We start from the raw sequence: 15,377 nt of genomic DNA, 5'->3' as shown, positions 1-15,377 counted from the left end.
AACAAGAATAACGTGTGTGCTTGTGTGCATGTGTATAAATGGATGCATAAATATTTATATATATATATATATATTACGTGCATATATATCAAAGGTAAAGAGACAGAATATGTGCATACATATCTCTACATATATAAATATGTATATACACATAGATGTTAAAGATGTATTTTTATATCATTCAGTTCAACAAGCATTTATGGATTGTCTACTACAAGCAAGTCACTATGCTAAACACTGAAGAAGCTATAAAGGCAAGTAAAAAATGGTCCCAGTCCTGAAGGACTTTATATTTTAATAAAGGAGGTAAGACATATATCACACTAACTCCTAAATAAGGTAGAATATCAAAATTCAATGAAAGTACAAAGTATCAAAAAGGAGGACAAATTACTTTTCATAAGACAGAGAAAACTTCTTGCTGGAAGATGCATTTGACATAGGCCTTTATGGATGAAAAGATTTTGGCAGGTAAGGCTGAAGATTTGGAGTAGGGATTCCAGATGAAGAATACAGAATAACAAAGCAAAACTGGGAGATGGAAAGACATTGAGTGCATTCAGAAAATGGTAAGCAATGAAATTTAGGTGCAGTAATTTTTTAAGTAGTTAGAGGAGGATTCTGGGAAAATGGCAGAGTAGGTCTGTAATTTCAAGCTCTTCAGATTTCTCCCACAAACAGAACAATTTTGTACCTCAGGGTGAACATAGACTTGAGAAAAATCAAGAAGACTTGGGACAGAATAGGGTCCTCCTGGCACAATCCAAAAAAATCTGAAGAAAGACCATAGGACAGGATTAATCAATGTGAAGCACAAATAACTCAGGCAAGGTCCACAGAAATAGCAAGTGGAGACCCTGGGGTGATTTGGGTTTGGCTGGAACCTCAGCAGGAACCACAGGAACTTTAACCTCCAGGACTGGTTGTGAATCTGAAAGAACTGAGGGAACCTCGGCTGATTAGGAATGGCAGGCTCAGCAGTGCGGCAGAGAAATGGCCCTGGAAAAAAAAGGGACCAGCAGGAACAGAGGTGCAAAGCAACAGGGGAGGGGAACTGCTGGCTATAGGCACTTGCAGGAGGGGGAACTCTTGGTTTGGGGTTCAAGGTCAGAAAAGAGAACTGAAGTGAAACTAGAGACACATCTACCCCATGATTAGAAGTGCTTGCATTAAGACTTCTCGTTAAAAAAAGAAAATGAATTAGCAAAGAAGAAAGAATCCAACCATAGAAATATACCATGGGAATAGGAAAGACTGGGGTTCCTCTTCAGAGGAGGACAATGAAGCAAAGAAAGTTCCTTCTATCCCAAAGAGTAATGTTAAATGGCTCCCTACTCAGAGAATTTATTTAGAGGAATTCAAAAAAGAATTTAAAAATCAAATGAGAGACATTGAGGAAAAAAATTTAAAAAAAAACTATCCAAGAAAAACAAAAAGATTATGGAAAAAAGTTAACAACTAGAAAAAAGGATACAGAGTCTCAAAGATGAAAATTATCCTTTTCCCAGCAATTTTTTGTGAAAAAGTGAGTTCTTATCCCAGAAACTGGAGTTTGGAGGTTTATCAAATATTAGATTACTAGAGGCACTGATTATTCTGTTGTCTGTATCCAATCTACTCCAGTGATGCACTACTCTAATTCTTAGCCAGTACCAAATGTTTTTGATGACAGCTGCTTTATAAAGTGCTTTTAGATCTGGTACTATTAAGCCATGATTCTTTGTATTTTTTTCACCAATTCCCTAAATATTCTTGACCTTTTGTTCTTCCAGATGAATTTTGTTGTTATTTTTCAGGTTCTATAAACTTTTTGACAATTTGATTGGTATGGTGCTAAACAAGTAAACCAATTTAGGCAGAATTGTCATTTTTTATTAAATTAGCTTAGTCTATCCATGAGCAGTTGATATTTTTCTAATTGTCTAGATTTGACTTTATTTGTATGAGAAGTATTTTGTAATTGTGCTCACATAATTCCTGGGTTTGTCTTGGCAAATAGATGTGCAAATATTTTATTTTGTCTATAATTATTTTAAATTGAAGTTCTTCTATTTCTTGCTGCTGTACAGTGTCAGTAATATATAGAAATGCTGATGATTTGTGTTTATTTTATATCCTGCAACTTTGCTAAAGCTGTTAATTGTTTCTAGTAGGTTTTTGGATGATTTAGGATACTCAAAGTATATCATCATATCTTCTGCAAAGAGTGATAGTTTTATTTCTTCATTGCCTATTCTAATTCCTTTAATTTCTTTTTTTTTTCTTATTGCTAAAGCCAATATTTCTTTTTTTTAATAGCCTTTTATTTACAGATTATATGTATGGGTAACTTTACAGCATTGACATTTGCCAAACCTCTTGTTCCAATTTTTCCCCTCCTTCCCCCCACCCCCTCCCCCAAATGGCAGGATGACCAGTAGATGTTAAATATATTAAAACATAAATTATATACACAATAAGTATACATGACCAAACTGTTATTTTGCTGTACAAAAAGAATTGGACTCTGAAATATTATACAATTAGCCTGTGAAGGAAATCTAAAATGCAGGTTGGCAAAAATATAGGGTTTGGGAATTCAATGTAATGGTTTTTAGTCATCTCCCAGAGTTCTTTCGCTGAGTGTAGCTGGTTCAGTTCATTACTGCTCCTTTGGAACTGATTTGGTTGATCTCCTTGCTGAGGATGGCCAGGTCCATCAGAATTGGTCATCATATAGTATTGTTGTTGAAATATATAATGATCTCTTGGCCCTGCTCGTTTCATTCAGCATCAGTTCTTGTAAGTGTCTCCAGGCCTTTCGTTTCACTCAGCATCAGTTCGTGTAAGTCTCTCCAGGCCTTTCTGAAATCATCCTGTTGGTCATTTCTTACAGAACAATAATATTCATATACCACAATTTATTCAGTCATTCTCCAATTCATGGGCATCCACTCCGTTTCCAGTTTCTGGCCACTACAAATAGGGCTGCCACAAACATTCGTGCACATACAGGTCCCTTTCCCTTCTTTATGATCTCTTTGGGATATAAGCCCAGTAGTAACACTGCTGGATCAAAGGATGTGCACAGTTTGATAACTTTTTGAGCATAGTTCCAAATTGCTCTCCAGAATGGTTGGATGTATTCACAGTTCCACCAACAATGTATTAGTGTCCCTGTTTTCCCACATCCCTTCCAACATTCCACATTATCTTTTCCTGTCATTCTAGCCAGTCTGACAGGTGTGTAGTGGTATCTCAGAGTTGTCTTAATTTGCATTTCTCTGATTAATAATGACTTGGAGCATCTTTTCATATGGCTAGAAATAGTTTCAATTTCTTCATCTGCGAATTGTCTGTTCATAACCTTTGACCATTTATCATTGGAGAATAGCTTGATTTCTTATAAATTAGAGTCAATTCTCTATATATTTTGGAAATGAGAAGCCAATATTTCTAATACAAGGTTGAATAATAGTGGGGATAATGGGCATCCTTGTTTCACACCTGACCTTATTTGGAATGCATCCAGTTGCTTTCCACTACAAATAATGCTTGCTATTGGTCTTAAATAGATGTTGCTTATTATTATAAGAAAAGATTCCTTTATCCGTATACTCTCCAGTCTTTTCATAGGAATGGGCACTGTATTTTGTCAAAAGCCTTTTCTACATCTATTGAGATTATCACATGATTTCTGTTGTTTTTGTTATTGATATAATTGATTACGGTAATAGTTTTCTTGATAGTAAACCAGCCCTGCATTCCTGGTCACTTCCCACTTGGTCATAGTGTATTATCCTGCTGGTAAATTGCTGTAATCTCTTTGCTAATATTTTATTTGAAATTTCTGCATTAGTATTCCTTAGGGAAATTGTTAAATAATTTTCTTTCTCTGTTTTAGGTATAAATAACAATATTTGTGTTATAAAAGGAATTTGGTGGGACTCCTTCCTTAACCATGTTTCTCAATAGTTTACATAGTATTGGAATTAACTATTCTTTAAATGTTTGGTAGAATTCACTTGTAAATCCATCTAACTCTGGAGATTTTTTTGTAGCGAGTTCATTGATGGCTTGTTCAATTATTTTTTCTACAATAGCACTATTTAAGTAGCTTATTTCATCTTCTATTAATCTGGGCAGTTTATATTTCAGGAAATATGCATCCATTTTGATAAGATTGTCACATTTGCTGCCATACAGCTGGACAAAATAGCTTCTAATTATGGCTTTAATTGCTTTGTCATTGGTGGTAAGTTCATCCTTTTCATTTTTGATGCTGATGTTTTTTTTTTTCCGTCCCTTTTTCTAATCAAATTAAGCAAAGGTTTAAATATTTTGTTGATTTTTTTTTTAATAAAACTACTCTTAGTTTTATTAATTAGTTCAATAATTCTTAGTTTCAATTTTATTAATCTCTCCTTTGTGTTTTAGAATTTCTAATTTGATATTTACTTGGATTTTTAAAATTTGTTCTTTTTCTAGCTTTTTTAAGTTGCATAGCCAATTCATTGATCTGCTCTTTCTCCATTTTAGTCATATAGATATTTAGAGATATAAAACTTCTTCTAAGAACTTCTTTGGTTGCATCTCATAGATTTTGGTATGTTGTCTCTTTATCATCATTTTCTTGGATGAAATTGTGCATTACTTCTGTGACTTGTTGTTTGACCCACTCATTATTTAGAATTAGATTATTTAATTTCCAATTGGTTTTTAGTGTATCTTTCCTTGGACCTTTATTGAATATAATTTTTATTTCATTGTGGTATGAAAATGAAGCAATTCTTATATCTGTCTTTCTGCATTTGATTGTTAGGGTTTTATGCTCTAATACATAGTCAATTTTTCTGCAGGTGCCATGCAGTGCCAAGAAAAAGGTGTACTCCTTTCTATCTCTGTTCACTTTTCTCCAGAAGTCTATTATATCTAGGTTTTCTAGAATGCTAGTAACTTCCACATTTTCTTTTTGTTTATTCTATGGTTTGATTTGTCTGATTCTGAGACAGGAAGGTTGAGGTCTCATACTAATATTGTTTTACTGTCCATTTCTTCTGCAATTGGCTAAATATATTCTCTAGGAATTATTATGCTCTACTACTTGGTGCATACACATTTAATATAATTAATATTTCACTGTTTATGGTACTTTTTATCAAGATGTATTTTCCTTCCTTAGCTCTTTTAATTAGATCTATTTTTAATTTTGCTTTATCTGAGATCAGAATTGCTACCCTTTTTTTCTTTTTTACTTCAGCTGAAGCATAATTAATTCTATTCTAGCCTTTTTACCTTTACTCTGTGTGTATTTCTATATCAATTTTTTTCTTTCAAGCAACATATTGTAGGATTCTGTTTTTTAATCCACTCTGGTATTCACTTCTGTTTTATGGAAGAGTTCATGCCATTCATATTCATAGTTATGATCATCAGTTTCGTATTGCCCTCCATCCTATTTTCTCTCCTGTATATTCTTTTGTTCTCTTTTCCCACCCTGTTTTTAGTACTGTTGCTTTTTACTTGACTCACCCTGCCCACTATCTTATCTTCTATCTTATCTCTTCCCTGCTTTTCTTACATTTTTTTTTCCTAATGTTTCTGCCCTCCCTTCTATTTAGACCCTCCCTTTTTTTTGCCTCCTTTTTTAAGATAAATTTCTATATTCAACTGAATGAGCTAATATGTCCCATTATATCTTCCCTTTTTTCTTTGCCCAATACAGGCTTTTTTCTACTCCATAATGTCTTTTTCTTTGATATCATCACATCAGAGTCTAGGTGGGTAATTAATTCTTGGTAGTAACCCAGATCCTCTTTGCTTCAGAATTTGGTATTCCAGGCCCTTTTATTCTTTATTGTACCAGGTGCCAGATCCTGGGTAATGCTGTCTTTTGCTCCTTGATGTTTGATTTTTTTTTTTTTTCTGGCAGCTTTCAGTATTTTTTCCTTTAGATTGTAGATCTGGAGTTTTGCAACAGTGTTCTTTGGGATTTTCCTTGTGAGATCTCTTTCCAAAGATAACTGATGAATTTTTTCAATGCCCATTTCCTTCTCTCTTTCTAGAATATTTGGAGCAGTTTTCCTTGATGATCTCTTGGAAAATGCCATCCAGGCTTTTTTTTTTTTTTTTTTTTTTTTTTTGTTCATGGACTTCAGGTAGACCGATAATTTTAAAATCATTTCTCCTGGATCTATTTTCCACGTCAGTTGTTTTTCCTATGAGGTATTTCATATTTTTTTTATCTTTGTAAAATTTTTTTGACTTTGACTTCATGTCTCATAGAGTCATTAGCCTCCATTTGTCTCATTCTTGTTTTTAATGTGTGATTTTATTCAGTTAGCTTTTGTATCTCTTTTTCCATTTGGTTAATTCTATTTTTGAAAATGTTGTTTTCTCTAGTGGATTTTTTTTTTTTTTTTGGCATTTGGCCAGTTATAAATATAACTGGAAGTTATAAATTATTAAGTGCCTTCCTTTTTCCAAGCTGTGGACTCTTTCTAGCATACTTATATTTTCTTTTCTCATTTTTTTTTGTCTCTCTTTTATTTGCCTTTTAAAGTCTTTTATGAACACTTTCAAGAAGCCTTTTGGACTTGAGACCAGTTAATATCAGTCGTTGAAATTTACTCTGTGGACAATTTGTCCTCATCTGAGTTGATGTTTTTATCTTCTCTGTCAAGATAGCTTTCTGTGGTTAAGGTTCTTTTCTGTTTCTTGATCATTTTTTCCCATTTTTTGATATTTCCTCTTTTTTAAAACTTTTTATGGTTGAGCTCTGCTCCAAGGGTAAAGGGGGCACTGTGCCAAGCTTCTTGTGTAGCTCTGAGCCTTGGCTTTGAGCACAGCAACCCCTTGTAGTTGGAGGGGTAACTTTGCCTGCTCTTTCCAGGAAACAGCCTGGTTTCTCAGAATTTGCCTTTTGAGCTGGGGCTGGAGTCTGACTTACTGGTCTGCTCCTTTACTTAGTCAGGATCGAGGATCTCAGTTGCTGATCTGCTGTGATTAAGACCCTCTCAGTGGCTTTTCCAGACTCTATCTGAGCTGAGCTCAATACCCTTTTCACCCCAGTGAGACTGATCTTTCTTGAAGTTTTTTCAATCTATCTTGAACTGGAAATTAATTTCATTCCATCAGACTCCTTTCAGAGCCTTGATTTCATGTGGTTTGTGGGAAACTGGGAGAGCTTGACCAGTTTCCTGGCTTCACTCTGCCATTTTGGCTCCACTCGAATATAATTTCTTTTATTACTATATATTCTTTCTTGAACTGGTAATTTATTGTTATATATTTTGAATCTTCCTAATGTTCTACTGGGCACATGACAGTGTTTTGTTATGTTCTGTTTTCCTTTTCTGGTTTTTTTTTCTATTCTGTTTTATTAAAGAAAATGAATTTTTAAAAATTGGAGGCATCTAAGTGGAGCAGTGGATATATCACTAGAATCACAGAATCCAAATGTCCAATACTATCTTTAATAATAATTAACATAGGACCTTACATAAGTTACATATTTTTCAAGAACTCAACTTTCTTTCCTACAAAAATAATGGATTTGGAATGAATGAGAAACTTCATATTTTCCCCTAAGTGCTATGACTAAGAACATTAACTGGTAGCAGAAAGAATACTAAACTCAGAGTTATACACCACACATGAATTCGAATTTCCAGATTTATATACTTATTTTGGAAGGTGAGTTTGTTTCTGAACCTCAGTTTTCTTATCTGAAACAGGGATATGCCTACCTTACAGAACTATTGTGAAGATAAAATGATATATTGTGGTTTGGTTGTTTTGGTCACGTCCAACTTTTTGTCATCTTGATTGGGCTTTTCTTGGCAAAGATACTGAAATGGTGAAAAAAAAGGCCATTTCCTTCTTCCACTCATTTTACACATTAAACTGAGACAAATAGGTTCAAATGACTTGTTTAGGGTCACATAGCTAATCTAAGGTTTTTGAATTCAGGTTTTCCTGACTCCAGATGTAGTACTCTTATCTACTGGAATACATAGTTGCTCTAATATGATATAAGGTACATGAGGCCATTTGTAAAGCTGTGGAATTGCATTGTAGTATTAAAGCTGAATGATAGGGCAAGGAATTTGAATCTTTTTGTGTAAATATCATAGAAACTCTAAATTAGATTTTTTTTAAATTAGAAAGTGACATGATCAGAACAGCATTTAATATCGGAAGAAAAACAATGTTCCTACAAAAATCTTTACAAGCATTATAATGGCACCTAAATGTTATATTTAGATATTCTCTTGGAATAGTCTTCAAAAATATATTTAATAATCTAATCCTTTTTAATGAGTCATTTCAACCAATTCCTACTACATGTCAGATGAGGCACAGGAGATATAGTCAGAAATGCAATAATCCATGTTCTTGAGGAATTTGTTCTCTCAATGATTGACTAAAAGTATCCATGGTGGCTTCATCTGATTCTAAAAACCTCTATTATTTGGAAAGAATGATATTTCTTGGAGGCAGTGTAAGTGTACATATATGTATCATGCATATGAAAGTATGCATACATACCCTGCATTCGTGTTTACATATTATTCATCTATACTGAATATATTCATATGCATATGTTCCTATATATGTAAATATCTTTATGTGCTTGCTTGTATCTGTGTAGAAAAATTTTAGGAAAGTTCTAAGAAACAGAAGGAAAATGGCAAATAAAACATTTTAAACAATTTAAGGAAATATCTCTTCCAATGATCAGTGGCTTCCAGATCTTTCTTGTGCATCCATGCTGAAAACTAAGTATTAGAGAATCTAGCACAGTGCCTTGTTATGCAGATGTTTTACTCTAACAAGGAACACTTAATTTAAGTATAATGCTGTTTGCAATGTGCAAAACTGAAACTGAAACGTTTGTAAAGGTTTCTTTGTACTGTTTCTAATCTATAATTTAACACATTTGTTCCACTAGAACAAACATTTGCTGAATGTCATGGAAATGATTTTGAAAAGTATGGTGTCAGCAAGATTGCTGAACATAACATTTACACAAGGCAGCACCTGTATTCTGAAATGCACGCACATATACACACATACACACACCCGTATATACACAATTAGCAATATGCACAGTCTGTCCACTTCTTAGACAACTAGAATATGGTTCATTTGAATATTTCTTTTCTGTTCTGAGAATGTGTTCTCAAACACTTCCCTCATATTCTGCACAGGCACAGAATATTAATCAAAAATGTCCCCATGCTTCCTCATTCAGAATTTTAGCCTAGGAACCATCCTTTGAATAACTTATCACCCCTGACCTTTGTGATCAATAAGATCTTGGCCAAGCCAAGACTTGTGACTTACTCCTTCCTAGAAGTTGCTGTCTTATCTAAGTGGTGAAAATGAACAATCCTACTGTGACATATTTAACATGTATAGGACTGCTTGCCATCTGGGGGAGGGGGTGAAGGGAGGGAGGGGAAAAGTCAGAACAGAAGTGAGTGCAAGGGATAATATTGTAAAAAAATTACCCAAGCATGGGTCTGTCAATAAAAAGTTATTATAATAAAAAAATAAAAAAGAAATAATCAAAAAAAAAAAAAAAGAAAATGAATAATCCTTATAGTATTATGTATTGTCTCCAACACGTGATGCATGTGTATGACTGTGTTATGTGATATACTCTATTTCCTTACCTTTGATGTTAGGTCTAGTGTAGGAGCTGCTCTTTTAACAAGCTTTCAAAAACCCCCTACTATGAGTGTCAAATTAAGTGTCCTTATGAATATGCATGAGTATAAAATTCCTGTACTCATTTCAGTGGCTACTCACTGTGCTGGGTTGCCCTAGAAGCCATTCCAAATGGTTTTGATTTTGAGTATGAGATTCTTAATGGTAGTAATTATCTGTTGCAGCCATGCAGTACCAAACATGATGGGTGTTAGAGATACTTTAAAAAATAATAATAAAAAAACCTAAAGATGCTAATTCCTACATTTTAGTTCCTACAGGGCAATTAGACCCTACTAATGATGTTTATATTTATATGCAAATGTTCCAGCAAAAAAAAAAAAAAGTGAATCTTAACAGAGACTTCATACTAATACTACTGGGATATGAGAGCATTCCATCTGTCTGTAGGAAATGTCTGCCATTAGCTCTACATGCAGCCTATTTCTGTAATAGGAACTATTTAATCTTAAGTAATTCATTCTTCATTTTATATGGTTTTCTCCCTTTTCCTTCTGTTCTTTTATCAAGTCCCTTAACTAATGTACAATATTCAATGGCTCTTTAGGGCATAAGCATAGGTGCTTGCCACATTTCCTCCTCAGAGTCATCTGCTTCTCTGAATTATTACCTAATATATCATATTATCCTTGCCACTCCTCACTTTGGGATAATAACTGAATAACCAAAGCAGGTTTCTCTGAGCCACTTATTTGTTAGTATGTCATATTCTAGGGATTGCTACAATATGCATAGAGATGTAATGATAAAGGTGAGCACTGAGGAACAATCTTTGCCTGCTGATTGAGCTCCTGACAAATCTTTTTGCTCAAAATGAGGGCTTTGCAGAAGGCATAAAGAAGCTACCCAATAAATCCCATCTCACTTTCTTTTCTGGTAGATAATTGTTCTAATCTTCCATTTAAAAGGGGAGAAGGGCAAGAAAAAAAAGTAAAGCTTCATTTCATAGAGATGTGTTATTTTGATGAAGGGATGAAAAAGAAACAATCAATGTACCTTAAATAAGTGAACAAGAAAATTTGTCTGTAATTACATTTGTCTTCCACCCCAGACGTTTTACAGTATCTATACTAGTATAGTCTAACTGACACCAATTAAATTATTTAGGCAGGTTCATTGAATGTACTGCTTTCTTGTACGGCAGTAATTTCATTTCTCTAGAACAATAAAATAAAATCTATTATGTTATTTAAGAATTATTATTAGCTCATCTTGAGTGGTCAGCAAAAATTCTAACATAACCTTATCTAGTATCTAACCTCTCCTTTAAAAAAAAAAAAAGAAACCTTAGTATCTTGAAATTTATTATATAATTAAATATAATGAATTCTTCACCACTTTAATCCATTGCAGGAATTTTGTTAGGTCTGGTGACTTCCTATTACCTTTAAGAATAAATATAAAATCCACTGTTTGGCTTTTAAAGTTCCTCATAACCTAGTCTATTTTTACTTTTCCAATCTTCTTATACCTTATTCTGCAACTCCCATCAACTATTGTATGTTGTGATACCGGTCTTTTTGAATAGGATATTCTATCCTTTACTTGAGTCATATTCATGCATTGAATATGACTATCGTGCTTGAAATCTGTGCCACCTGGCTTCTCTGGTGTCCTCAAGTTTTTAAAAAAGTCTCTTGGCTTTTACAAAAAGCTTTTTTTCTGTTTTAGGTATTGTTTGTGCATTCCTTTTGAGATTTTTGCCAATATATCTTGTTTGTACTTGATTATTTACATTTGGTCTACTCCATCTCAGTGAGTTCCTTGATAACAAAGACCTTTTTATATTTTATATATATATATTTTTTTTTACATGCACACACAGAGAGATTTTAGCATAGTGCCTGGCACAAAGTACCATTTCATAAAATGTTCTTGACTTGACTTGATAAGGACCCCTAAAATTCATGAATTATTTTAGAACCCATAAAGACTAAATCAGAAGATGCTAATAGATTAAAAAGATTGAATTATAAAGGGAAGCAACAAGAAGTACAAAGTATTTAGTTGAATAGTCACTGATGTTCTAACACATTTCTGAACTAAAGATGACTGTTTTGATATTTTAAGATGGTCATATATAGCTGAATTCTTCTTAACACTTAGCCACACAAACTAGAAAGCTAACTGTATACAGGCAAAACTGAATGACATTCTAGTACTTATCAACTCAAGAAAAAATTCCATAAGGAAGATCATATTTGCAATATACTCATAATCTTTAATCAATCATTCAAAAAGGGAGGTAAGAGGTGGAAAAGATTGGATTTCAACTTAAAAATTTCTATTCAATGAAAAAATCTCATTATAAAATTGAGCTTTATTCATCACTTCTGACACCATAATTTAATATTAAATTCCATCACTGCTATCTACCCCTAATTTTTAAAATTTAAATGGAAAAAGGTGACTTATTGTTCCCCTAGGTTATGAATAATGGAATCCTATACATCAAAATCAATTATGTTATTAATTAGAATTGACAGGAAAACATTCCAAAGTTTCAAGTTTAGGGCCTGAAGAAGTGAAGTGTTTCCTGTAACTCAGCTACTTGGAATTGAACTTATTAGAAAGTTTCTTCTGATGCTCGAACAAAAGTTTTATCAGTGAAATACACAAATGTAAAAATCTGTCTGACAGGACCTCTTTGGGAGGAGTAAAAGATAATCATAACTTCCAGCAAAACCCACTCAAAGTATTTTAAGATTTTTTTTTTGCCTCATACTAGAAAGTTTTTCATTTGGGACACATGAAACATGCACAAATGCCATATCTGTTCATTTATTTCTAGATCCAGGTAGAGAGCCAAGTAATGTGGGCACAGAGAACATAACCAAAAAAACCTAGGCAAATGCTTGTTCCCCACACTTCACAATTAAATGTTGGCAACATCTTACTATGTACAGTCAGAGGCAGGACTTCTTGTACATCAATGCTTACTGCCTTTAGTGCCATATTTGCATATTATATACTACACATCTCATAGCCATTTTAAAAGAACAGAAATGCATTCCTATCTTCATTGAACCAAGTACCATTTTAAGTGACATATTTTACATCATCAGGTGACCTATAACATACACTTTCCAAATATTAAAATTTTGAAAGATTGAGCACTTAATGTCATCCAGCTTGTTAGTGAATCAGGTTCAGGAAAGGTGAACAGCTGAATTTTTTAATATCAACTTGGAAAGTCTGCAACTGCTCTCCTTTACCCTCTTCACTTAGCTGGCTGTTCTCTGATTGACTAAACTTCCAATAATGTTTCTTTTTTTAGCCTTTATTTTCAATCTGGGAAGATCATTTTTGGGTTTTTTTTTTGTCTCCCCAGAATCCAGTCTATTTTTAAGGCTTAGGGAGAAAGCTTTCCCTTCAATTTTTTTCTGGGTAAAGATATGATAATGAAAAAAAACTTTTCATAATTATCATAAGAAGTTGAGAACATCAAGGCAGCTTCCTGTGAAGCAGGTCATTTATAGAAAAATCTTGTTCTTAAGAGAATCTTAAAATATAATTAAAATAATTTAGTAATAATCTCTTTTGATGTCTACATATGCAAATAAAATACAAACATAAATACATATATGCATGTGTATATACATATATTATACATTTTATAAAATGCTAATACTATATGATACAACATAATACAAGGCATCTTGGCAGAGACAATACAATGTAAATGTGGTAATATCTGGTTCTTGAATTACCAATAGTAAAAGTACTTACCTTACAAAGTGATTCATGGGTCTCTTCCAACAACTCACCGATCAGGATGCATGAGTTATTCTTATTAAGCTAGGAACATTAGTTGTAGTTCCTCACCTGTTGCAAAGTTTAAGATTAAGATTTTTATTAACTCTTTAAGTGCAGAGAAATAACTCATTCTCATGTTTTGCATTCATTCATTGATTTTTAAAAGCTTTTAATAGAATTATGTAAATATCTAAGTATTTCAGTGATAAATCATTTCATTTTCCCCTCCTATTCAGCTCACATATAATAACACAGAGAACAAAGAAAATGTTCTCGGGAAAGAATCTTGCATAAAGATATACATTTTTATAATGCTTTTCTTTCAGAGGTATTCTGTTCTGAGGTTCATGAACAGACTCTTCAAAGATTTCACCTTCACCTTGAATGTATCGGTGACAAGTTAAGTCAGGGTCCAGTGATTCCAATTAGAGCAGTTTTCTGGGAAAGGTATTGTGCTTCTTGACAATATTAGGGCAAAAATATCATGAACAGGTTTATCTCTAAGGAGGACAGTACTAGCTATAATCATCTTTTTTCTGTGACTTAAAATTTTGACATGCAGCAACAGAAAGCACAAAATTTTGTTAGGCTCTATCTGCCTCCCTATGTCTGAAGTAGAGACTACAGAATTCCATATGTATGTATACATACATATACATAGATAAATATGTATATATGTACATATATACATATTCACGTATATAGATACCTAAATATATTTATATGCATACATATACATTCATCCATCCATATATATTGCCTAAAATAAATCATAGGAAATCACCTATGCATTAGAAAATTCTAGATAGTGAAGAAAATAATCATTCACTTATACGTTCAACTTATATGTTCATGAGGGAATTGAAAAGGAACTTAAGGAGATGACAGTGTTCTCTAAATTGAATGACCATGGTCAGTAGAATTATTATTGCAATAGTGATAGCTTCAGTGGTACAGAACAATCCCAATTTTCTCTTTAAGTTCAATATAACTAAACATGGAATCATGTTTGATAACAAACACAAGATTATACTTGAGAAGCTTAGTCTCACCAGAGTAGACTAGAATTCTTCTTCAAGTAACATAAAAGTATATATATATATATATATATATATATAGTATATATATATATATATATTTATATATATATATTCTTATAACTGAATTTCCCCAAATTGTCAGAAAAAAATGTATATGCCAAGTATATCTCTCAACTGCTAAATCCAGTTATTTTTTTTTCTGTTCTCTTTCTGTTGGACTTCTTAGTAGCTACTGAGATTGCCAGCTACACATACCATCCTGACCATATTCTTATTTTTCTTCTATTATCTACTAGGTCAAGAGTTCTTAATCTGGAGCCCATGAACAGATTTCTGCACATATATAAACCTTAAAGAGAAGAAAAATTACATCTTTATTTTCACTAACTTCTAACAAAGGTTCTTAAACTTTTTGTATGTCATAAACACCTCTGGAGATTATGTAGTAGAAATTATGGACCCCTGTTAGAACAATATATATGATTTCAAAGAAGAATGATTATATTGCAATATAATCCTATATACTATATGTGATGAAGTACCAGGTTGTGGGAGTGTAGTTCAGAATGTAAAACATTAAAAACAAGTGTTACAGTCAGTCACAGGGGTTCTTTATTGTTCTGAAAAGGTTTACAGGCTAATCAAAATGATTAAGTACTGGGCTGTGAGTGAAAATGACTGTTTTAAAGGGAAGAGGATGAAGGAAGTAAAGTTGGGGTCTAGAGAGTTGGGGAAGAATTAGGGAATGTCCTAGAAGAGAACAAACTTGCATGTACATTGTTCCTATGTCCTTCTGGGGATGAAGTATTCCTTATCTGATTTAGTAAGTTGAGTGTGCCTTAATCATACTTATAGGACAGTTGCAGG

The sequence above is a fragment of the Sarcophilus harrisii genome, chromosome 2, assembly GCF_902635505.1.
Source record: "Sarcophilus harrisii chromosome 2, mSarHar1.11, whole genome shotgun sequence".
Taxonomy (NCBI): domain Eukaryota; kingdom Metazoa; phylum Chordata; class Mammalia; order Dasyuromorphia; family Dasyuridae; genus Sarcophilus; species Sarcophilus harrisii.
This window is presented reverse-complemented; position numbering follows the sequence as displayed.